Source organism: Ammospiza nelsoni, unplaced genomic scaffold (genome assembly GCF_027579445.1).
Source record: "Ammospiza nelsoni isolate bAmmNel1 unplaced genomic scaffold, bAmmNel1.pri scaffold_55, whole genome shotgun sequence".
NCBI classification, from domain to species: Eukaryota; Metazoa; Chordata; class Aves; order Passeriformes; family Passerellidae; genus Ammospiza; species Ammospiza nelsoni.
In genome coordinates, this window is record NW_026683193.1 from 1,156,247 (window position 1) to 1,166,949 (window position 10,703).

Here is a 10,703-nt window from a genome sequence, read left to right on the forward strand (position 1 = left end):
ATTCTCAATGCACACAGACAAAAGCGGCGATCTGCTTGCCAATGTAAATCCTCCTACTCCTGTGAGCATGTTTGATGATGGAAATAGAGGCCAATGTTGTGGCCACGCTTCTGGAGAAATGATGCTGGTATCTGCTCCTGTATCCAAAAATCCATAAAGGGTTATGCTTTGATGCCCATAAGTAATTAAAACCTTTTGCTTTGATCTATTTTGTAAATCCACAGTCAAAAGCGTAACGCCAGTAGAGCCAAAACCTTTTTCATTCCGTGTTTGCCCAGTAAATGATTGTATTCCCGATGTCATTTGTGATAGTGGTACCAATTGTGTGATGCGTTGTCCTTTTGTAATTTTAATCGGAGGATAAAGGGTGTAAACCAGGTGAGATGGACGAGAGTAAGGCCTACGATGACGAAGGCAAGGAGGAAGTGGAGAGAAAGAATCGGGTCAGTGCAGGGTTGTCAACAGAGAACCCGCCTCAGGCTCACTTGACTAGTGTTTGCCCGATGTAAGGGATGGCAGAGAATAGGTTTGTGATTACTGCAGCTCCTAAGAATGATATTTGGCCTCACGGTAGGACATATCCTACAAAAGCAGTTGCTATGAGGGTTAGGAGGAGGATGACTCCAATGTTTCAGGTTTCTTTGTTTAGGTATGTGTCGACGGAAGGAGACCAGGACATCAATTAGATCATCACAGGCCCGATTTTATTGATTAGTACAGCAGGGTAAATACAGTTCATAATGAGCTTCATACATATTGCAAAAGTTGAGCTCAGGATTGGTTAGTTACATATCAGCAACTACGCCTACTTCTGCATTCTTATGGTTATACTTTTGATACTTTCTACATATTCTCAGGAAGAATCTCTCTTCCCTATCCTCATGTTGCGGCAAGGGCAGTCTGTCCGTGCCTGTCATTGGACACCGACTGCTGACTTCTCCTTTCAGCTTACTGACTGCTGACTTCCCTCTCTCAGCTTAACCAGCAGCATTATGTCAGCATGGCCTTTCTCAGCTAACCAACTATTAATAATATCCTCCACAGGTATAAGCCGTAGTAGAGTCCTCGGCCGATGCGTAGGTAGATGCAGATGAAGAAGAAGGAGGCTCCGTTTGTGTGGAGGTTGCGGATGAGTCAGCCGAATTGTACGTCTCGGCATATGTGAGCGACAGAGGAGAAGGCTAGATTGGTATCTGCTGTGTAGTACATAGCTAGCAGAAGACCTGTGACGATTTGAGTAATTAAGCAAACGCCTACTAGATACCCAAAGTTTCATCATGTTGAGATGTTTGATGGCACTGGGAGGTCGATTAGGGCGTTGTTGATGATTTTGAGGATTTGGTGGTTTTTACAAAGGTTGAGGGCCATTGGTTATTTCTGTACGTGGATATGAGGATGATGAGAATGGATAAGGCGAATGATCCTAAGTAAGCTTTGATTAGGCCTGAGTGGAGGGTGGTGGCAGTTTTGGTTGCTATTAGTTGCAGGCTGGCTAGCCCCTCTGGACCTAGTATTTTGTATCAGGAGAGGTCAGTTAGGTGGGATGCGATGTTTTCTCCTCCTTTGAGGAAGTTGGTTATACTTAGGCAGTGGGTTAGGGGGTTAAAGTATCCTAGGGATGTTGAGAAGTTTTAGAAGGGAGCTTGTTTTGTGAGGATGAGTGTTTGGTCTATTTTTGAAATTTCTAGAACTAAAGCAATGCCTTGGGCTGTTACAATTAGGGAGGTTATTTTAATAGAGGGTGGCATGGTTATTGGAGGGGTTTTTGTGGGGATGATGAATGAGGTGATGAGGAATCCTGCCAGGATGCTTCCCAGCACAAGGCGAGTGACAGGGGAAGTTACTGCGGGGTTGTTTTCACTTACTGGGGTCAAGGGCGGAATTCAAACAAAGCCGGTCTGTACTAGTACGGTTATGCGGATTGTGTGTACCGTGGTGAATGATGTGGCTAGAAGGGTTAGGAGTAGGGCTCAAGTGTTTGAGGAGGATGTGTTTAGGCTTTCAATTATTTGGTCTTTTGAGTAGAATCCTGCTAGGAACGATGTTCCTGTTAGGGCGAGGTTGCCGATGGTAAGGCATGCAGTGGTTGTGGAGAGTATTTTTTGGAGTCCTCCTATTTTTCACATGTCCTGTTCTCCATTTAAGCTGTGAATGATGGAGCCTGAGCATAGGAAGAGCATGGCTTTGAAGAATGTGTGAGTTGAGATGTGGAGGAAGGCTAGTTCGGGTAGGTTTAGTTCAATTGTGACTATTATTAGTCCTAGTTGGCTTGAAGTGGAGAAGGCAATGATTTTTTTAATGTTGTTTTGGGTGAGGGCGCACATGGCTCCAAATAGTGAGGATAAAGCTCCTAGGCAGAGGCACAGGGTTTGGGTGGTTTGGTTATTATTGAATAGAGGGTGGGTTCGGATAAGTAGGAAAATTCCAGCAACTACTATTGTGCTGGAGTGGAGTAGGGCGGATACGGGCGTTGGCCCTTCTATTGCAGCTGGGAGTCATGGCTGGAGGCCGAATTGAGCGGATTTTCTGGTTGCAGCTAGGATGAGACCTAGTAGAGGTAGTGTAGGAGATTGGGATGGGGTAGGAAGTTGTTGGATTTCTCAGGTGTTTGTGGTGGAGCCTAGTTGTGCTATGCAAAGGATAAGTCTGATGTCTCTGATTCAGTTGTAAATTACGGCTTGGAGGGCGGCGGTGTCGGCCTCTGCTCAGCCGTGTCATCAGCTGATTAGTAGGAAGGTTATGATTCCAACTCCTTCTCAGGAAATCAACAGGACAAATAGGTTGTTGGCAATGATTAGGATGAGTATGGTGATTAGGAAGAATAGTAGGTAGTTGTTCCCAGAATTCAGGGAAGATTCTTTCCTTCTACAGTTTCTCCTGAAATAATCTGACTGTCTACCTTGACCCTTGACTGAGTGCTAAAATAGTGATCTTCCCATTGCAATGAAATGCAAACTCCAAAGCAGTGAGTGTCTGCTCAAGAACCATGGAGATGCTGCTGTGCTGTTTCACAACAGAAATGCCAGAGCTCAGAGGGATTTTGGGGAAGATTTTCTGGGCAACAGTTTCCAGCAAGTTTAGAAGAATTGGTGCATGCAACTGATTTTTTTTTAAAAAGTACCTGAAGGAGAGGATTTTAGAAGCATTTTTATGGTTTTGGTAGAACAGTAGCATTGAGTGTTAAAGAAGAACCTGCATTTTCTTGGTTATGTTTTTACTCATTTACTGGCAAAACAGGCCAAATTGTAGGCACAACCAAGAACATTGTCCTGATCTCTTGCTGGCTGTGTGAATGAAACGTGTCTCCTGGAGGGAAGTTGGCAAACAGGAAATCAGCTTGTTTGGGTTTACTTGTTCTGTGGGATTCAACAGCCCAGGCAGTTTTCTCACAGCATCTGACTCATTTCCCGTGCCCACTACAGGTCACCTCAGGCGTGTATTCAGCGGTGCTGATTCTGAGCTGAGTGAGAAAGGGACATTTCATGTTCCTAGTGTTTAAGAATTCTAGAGCTAGCTGTCACCTTGGCCAGTAGCAGTAGAGGACCAGCTAGGGAGACCGAAAGAAAATCCATTTTGATGCCTTCAACAAAGGTAACAAAGGCGTAAGTGGATAGTTCCTAGTTTCCCTCTCAGAGTCCTGAAGAACTACAAACTCAGTTTTGCAGAGAAAATGTCACTTGCTGACAGCAGCCAGAGGAGAACACTGAACTAAGAGCAACATGCCAGAGAGTAGAATTAGCCCAGTTCAATTTAGTCAGAGAGACTGAGAATTCTATTCCTGTCAATTTAGTGACATCTCCTTAGAAGATGCAGTTGTGGAACAAGAAGGCCATCTTGAAAAGGTGGATGCTGTATTTGAAGTCAAACAGGCAACTTTTTGCCTGGAGAGCTGCGTGGGCCAAAAGGAGCCAGGGGTGGTGGCCTTGAGTACCTGAAGATGAGACAGCGTGTGGCCAGGTGGCCAAGAAAGCCAAGGGCATGGTGGCCTGAGTCAGCAGCAGTGGGGCAGCAGGAGCAGGGCAGTGAGTGTGGCCCTGTGCTGGGCAGCGCCACGGCCACAGCTGAGGTCATTCTTGGAGTTCCTCTTGGATCCCATGAACAACAGGCTTTGGCCCACAAGGAGAATTTGTGCTGCTTTGTGACAGAGGAGAACTTCCCAGGCTCTTTTGCATTTGCTGTAGGGAAGATTGGTTATTGCTTGGTATAAATTCACAGACCAATACAGAGCGTTTGCTTTGTCTTGTCGGGGCATGGTTGCCACCTCGTCATAGTGACATCAGAAGGTTGCCTTGGTGCATGGAAGGCCTGAGTGTCAGAGCAGCCCTAGGCCTTGCCCAGTGCAGGAGGAACCTCGTGCATGAGTCATTTTTAGGTGGGCACTTGCACACTTTCAAACGCCTTGTTTTTTCTGGTGTTGCAGCACAGCCTGCAAACTTGCAGAGCAGTGCTATAATGATTCACCATCTTGCTCCTGCGCTTTTTGCTGTATATGGTGTTTCCTTTTCAATCTACTATTTGACCCTTTTTTCACATAAGTAGAGACAAGATAAGAAGAGCAAGAGCCGTTTTTCCCCTGACTCTCTCTGTTATTGCAGAAGAAGCCAAAGAGGAGCAAAATGAGGTGGATGACAACAACCCTCCAACGTTGTTCTCACCGCCCTATTCCAGACCTGTAAGTGCCAGTTGTGTGTGGTGCTGTCTTTAGTGCAAGGCAGAGCTGCAAGTTTTGGAGCAGCCAGTACTTTGCTGTTGCAGGCTGAGGATGCTGGGTGCTGGAGTCCTGCCAGGAGCTAGGGATTTCCTCTAGGCAGTGACCGCAGAACTTGGCCTTTGACCTGTCCTGTTGGGGCAGTGCAGAGCTGGGGGCTCCGGCTGTGCTTCTGGCTGCTTGGTTCAGGGAAGCTCCATCTCTGGACTTGTGTGGGGTCATGGCCAAGGGCACATGTGGTAGTGCTGGAGGTCAAAAGGCTTTCTTGGTTTCTTTTCCCTTTTTGGAAAGGTGTCTTTGGCTTGTGCAAGTGTTCTGCAGTTTTCTTGAGTTGTTCTTCACTTGTAGAGTCACTGCTGACTCAATTGACTTTTGGCTTTTGAGAAGCTGCAAACAGCAGACGGGGAAAGTTTCTGCTGATCCATTTTGCACTGAAGTCTGCAACTTTGGCAAGTGCCTTGGAGCCCAGAGTGGGGGTGAAGCTGCAAGTCTTTGACTGCTGTCTTACGTTGCTCAGAAAAGGAAGGCCATCTTGAAATGGTGCCTGCTGTATCTGAAGTGAAATAGGCAATTTTGTGGCTGGGGAGCTGCATAGGCCAAAACAAGCCAGGGTTGCTGCCGGTCTTGAGCAGCTGAAGATGAGGCAGCGTGTGGCCAGGTGGCCAAGAAGGCCAAGGGCATGGTGGCCTGTGTCAGCAGCAGTGGGGCAGCAGGAGCAGGGCAGTGAGCGTGGCCCTGTGCTGGGCAGCGCCGCGGCCACAGCTGGAGTGCTGTGTGCAGTTGTGGGCCCCTGGGAAGCAGAGAGTCATGGAGGGGCTGCAGCGTGTGCACAGAAGGACAGGGGAGCTGGGCAAGGGGGTGGAGCACAAGGCCAGTGAGGAGGCGCAGAAGAAGCTTCTGCTTGGACATGAGGAGCCTCATGAGGGACCTTCAGCATTTCCCCAGTGCATCCAAATATTTGAGCTGCTTTTGGAAGCAACTTCTCCCCCTTTTTTCCTTAGTAGTTTTTTTTTGTTTGTTTGCTGGGAGGAAGAGGCTTTTTCATTTTCTTTTTCTCCCAACTAAAGTTGTTTTCATCATTTTTTTCTGCCCTTTTATAGCACTGGGACTGAGTCTGCTAGAATTTTAATTTCCAATGTATCACTTCTGGAGAATGCAGTAGTTTTGCATGAGAACACATCATTCTGTGCAGGGACCTTGGTGCAGAAGGAGCTGTTGTGGTTCCAGCATGGCCTCACACATAACTTTGAGCTTAGTAGTGACCGTGCCTTTTTGCAGCCCAGGGAATCAGTGTGTGTTGTTTGGGAATTGAGCAGCAGGTCAATGCCCTTGCATTCCAGCTGCTCCTCAGAGATTACAGGAGCTGGAGGGAGATGGGCTTTATTTCTCATTCCAGCCACTTTAGCACCACCAGTGTGGTTGAGTCCAAGAGAAGAACTTGCCCGAGCACAGATGCACAAAGAGTGCAATTCCCAGTGCAATGCTCTGGGTCTGATCCCTTTCCGTAAGGACCTACACGCTCCAGATTCCCCAGGCGTGTGCTTTTTTGAAGCAACAGGAGAGCAGTCTCAGGATTGTAATTGAGCAGGGCACTGGCTACCAAGTTCTGATGTCTGTAGCAACACAGAGGGGACAGTAAAGAGAGATTTCAGTAACGAAATCTGTCAATCTCTCTCTCTCTCTCTCTCTCTCTATCTATCTATGTAACATTTGCATAATTGAATCTTCCTGGCTCTGGTCCAAGGCAGTTGGAGGTGCAAAGCTCACCTAAAACATCCCTTTCTGGCTAGGATTAGACACATATTCCCTCGACTGATTCTGAGCAGGCAGAGATGTTTCCCCCTCCAGATATGATGGTTTTCCCTTTAGAGTTGTTTCCCTCCTCTGGCCTCTTCTGCCCTGAAGTCTCCAATTAATTCTTTCAATTTCTGCCTGTCCTAGAGAGGTGCAACAATTCCATGTTTAGGTGGTGTTTGGTGACTCTGGTCATACATGCATTACGTGACACGTGGTTTCCTTCACTGGCATCCCCAGGGCTGTGTAAGTGCATTCGTTCATGGGGCCTTAGGAGAGTCTCTTTCCCTCAGCAGCAGCAGCAGCAGCAGCAGCAGCAGGGAGCGGTGGAGGGTCAGGACGAGGAGGAGGTGCCTGCCCTGGCCCTTTGCTCCCAGGCCCCAGGCCGGGAGGGCTCTGGCTGCAGCAGGGCGCTCTTCGGGCAGCCCCTGGCAGCCTCTGCACGGAGCACAGCGCGCTGCCCCGTCCTGCTTGTGCCACTTTTTTTCAACAATACCCTAGCTCCTCTTCACAAGGAAAAAACTCCAGCAATGTAAAAAGAGCTAATTCAAGTACAGTTCTATCTGCCTTTGTATTGTAGTTCAGGGCATGTATTTTTTTGTCTAGAATTTCATGATTTTTATGAAAACATGCATTCATATCTGCACATTTTTGTGGTTTTAATTATTCATATACCAAAACACTCCTTTTTAAACTCTTGATTTATTGCAGTTGATAATTCTGACGTTGTATATTTTAAAATGTCATACAACAACACCCTTTGGGTAGTTTTTCTCACACTTAAAAAAAACCCCTGTAAGTAATTTTAGTCTCTGTCTCTCCAAGTTGGTTCATACTGGCCTGTTTTAAATCAGGGCTATAATACTTTTAGAGGCTTGAGAGAGGTCCAATGAAATGCACACCAGTGATTCCTCTTCTGCAATGTCCTGGCCCTGCCAGAAAGCCTCTTTTCACTTTTTTTTTCTCTCATTAGCTCAACTGCAAACACACGTTTAGTTGCAAACTTACACAAGATGAGCAAAATGAAAATGATGTGAGGGGCCTTTGGGAGCTCCTTGCTGATCTTTCTGCTTCTTCAGCTGTGCAAGGCTCTGATCCAGGCAAAGCGATTGCACTTAGTGCTACACAACCATTTGTCTGGAACTCTGCTGATTTCTAGGGACAGCTGGAGGCCTCAATCTCCCTAGGATGTTTTGGCTGAGCCAAGCTTTGCTGGGTTTTGGCTGCAAATACCATTGCCCTTGCTGTCTTATATCCACAAGTACCATGGCTGGGCAAAAACTGCCACGTGGGCCATCTTCCAAAGGCACTTTGGTCTGGAGTTTGTGACTGAATGAGAGCCTCATCCACTGCCAAACCACATGAAAAAAAACATGAAACACAACTTCCCATCCTTAACAAACAACTGACAATTCAGAAGTGGATCTAGAGCATCGGAATGAAAAGGAAGGCAATCTTCCAATGGAGTTGTGCTTTCGGGAGTTTTTCTTCTGACTCCCACTCACAGCTGGCACTGGAAAAAGACACGTCTCTGCAAGCGTCAGTATCTTCTGTCTGCCATCAGTTGTTTTGCTGCAACAATCAGAACAGGCAACAGGCTGGAGAGAGGCTCAGCTGATGCTAGCAACAGGAGCTGCCCCAAGGAGAAAAAAGAAATGAACTTTTACCTCCCAAACCCAGAGGCTCAAGCAGGATTCCTCTGGTTCCCAGAAATACAAAGAAATAGGGCTGAGAAGACCCTCTGCAGCTATGTGTTCATGCACAAGACTTTGCTGATGCCATTTGCGTTTTGCCTTTTTTTCTTTTCTATCTTTTCTGTATTCCTTGCACATCAATTTAGAGCTCTGTAGGCTACTCTATATGTGACTACTTTTCCCAGTCCATTTCCATGGCCTTTGCCTAAGTAGAAAGACAAACTTCCAGAGCTCCAAGCGCCGGCGGGTAGAAGGCCCCAGTGTTATCTTGGTTCTTCCTGGGACAGACCCCTCTGGGGAGATGGTGGACTCACCATCCCTGCAAGCCTTTAAAAGAAGACTGGATGTGGCACTCGGGGCCATGCTTTAGTTCACGTGTTAGGCCATGGGCTGGACTCGATGGTCTTGAAAGTATCTGTCTTCCAAGCCAGGGATTCTGTGATTTTGTGACTGAGGCAGCTTTTCCTGCAGCCCTGGAAAGGGCTGCGGGGGCACTTGGCCAAGGACCGGGATCAGGGCTCATGGAAAAGAAGCGAAGGGCTCAAGGCGAAGGCCGAGAGGGCAGAGCTGCCACAGCGCGGCTCAGAGAGAGCCTCATGTCCTCCTCCTCAACCTGCGCCCTCTGCGCTGCCCTTTGCGGCGCCGGCGGCTCCTCTCGTTGCGGGGCTCCAGGGCGTGCTGGGGACCGGGCCCCTCGTCTCCGGGAAGCGCCGGAGCCTCGGAGGCGAGCGGCAGCTATTGTGACCGGCAGGGGAGAGCTGCGGCTGCGGCCCTGGGCACGGCGAGCTGCCGCTATGGCCGGCTCCTGCCGCGGCTCCTGACTCTGCTCCGGCCTCTGCTCCTGCCCTGTGCGCACAGACACGGCCGAGGGCTGCCCGGCAGCTCCCTGCCGCTCCGCAGCGGGCCCGGCCGGGCTGCTGCTCTCTGCGGCCTCTGCCCGCCGCTGCCAGCCCCGCCGCGCTCCCGCCTGCCTCTCCCGCAGCCGGACCCACACGGGAGGCAGCACATTGTGGCCAGCTCGGAAAAGCCCTGCCCGCAAACCGCCCGCCGCAGCCTCGGCCTCAGGGCACAGGCTGCCGGCGTCCTCGCAGCTGCGAGCCGGCCCGGGCCGCCTGCCGGCCTCGGCCACAGCTCCCGCCTGTGTCTCCATGGCCGCGGCTGCTCGGCACAGCGGGCTGAGCACAGCCAGCGCCAGCAGCAGCTCCTCACGGACCCAGGCTCCAGGCGCTCCGAGCCCGCCCTCCCCCGAATCCCAGCCCTGAGGGGCTTGGCGTCCCAATGCATCCCCTGGGGACAGCAGGGTCGGCCGCTGAGCTCAGCCCAAGATGACACCACCAAGTGAACAATGGAAAATACACCAAATCCTCATCAGAGACAAGAGAAAACTCCCATGGTGCCTGACAGCCTGAAGCAACTGCCAATTACAGATCATTCCATCCATGTGGGAAAAGAGACTTTTGCGTTAAAGCAAAACAGTTATTAAAAAGGAGGACAGGAACAAACAACAAAGTTATTTGGACTCATGCTTCTTGTCTCTGTTAGAAAGGCCAAGAAATGCAATCCTTGCTCTTCTGACACAGCTCTCTCTGTTCATGGTGTGGGACAGCGAGTGCTGATGATATGCAGGACCTAATGCAAGGGACAGGGAGGAGGATGCAGCAGGCACAGTGCCAAGCTGACAGAGGGACGATCTCTGGCAGTGGCACTGAAGGAGAAGAGTTTGCAGGCAGCACAGAAAATGGCTCTTTTTTTCCCCTCTTCTTTCAGTGTTGCTAAGAATGTAGCCTGGAGCAAGCTGGGAACACCAGAGCATGGAGCCCTTTCCAGGCAGGGCTGCATCTGCTGAAGGGGCACAGGGAGCTCAGCAAGAATCACACACAAACCAGCAGGGGACTGAGGAGCCCCTCTGGTGGCAGTGAGCAGCCTCGGGCTCTGCTTACTGCTGCTGCCATTTTCTATTGAACCATCTCCAAGGACTTCTGTTGTGCTCTGTATTTCTAAGTGGTTTCCCCCTTGTTTTTTTTTTTTTGTTTGTCTCCTGCACCTTGATTTCTCCAAATTTTCCTATCCTGTCAGCAGCAGCCCCTGTCCAGAACTGGCTCTAAAATATCATCAAAGCAGCTAAGAACAACAACGGATGGTATCCTGTGGCTCAGGAATTCGTATGCCAGAGCCCTGCCTGTGCATTATGCTTTGTCAGGACCTCCTTTTCTGTGCAAAAACTAGTGAGCAGTGCAGTTTTTTTGCCTAAGAGCTCCTGAGAAGCAAATGTTGTGCTAGGTTTCTCAGAGTGTATCCGTTAAATTCGTTACTGGCAAACAGAAAGTAAGGCCAGGGTAGCAGAGCACCTGGGAGCTGGTCACTCCCTGCAAAGGGCTGGTGTATGATGTGAGAACACCACGTTCCAGGATGGGCGAGCAGGGTAAATGTGCTCAAGGTGCTGCAGGTGAGGTTTGGGCTCACTTACAGGGCAGTCAAGGGTGGTGAGCACTGCAAGATCCAGCTGC

At 49.4% G+C, this 10,703-nt stretch overlaps 1 pseudogene; it reads right to left on the reverse strand.

The window, feature by feature from the left end:
* Positions 1 to 299: 299 nt before the first annotated feature.
* LOC132087221 (cytochrome b-like) lies at positions 300 to 2,799 on the reverse strand (annotated as a pseudogene).
* Positions 2,800 to 10,703: the final 7,904 nt, after the last annotated feature.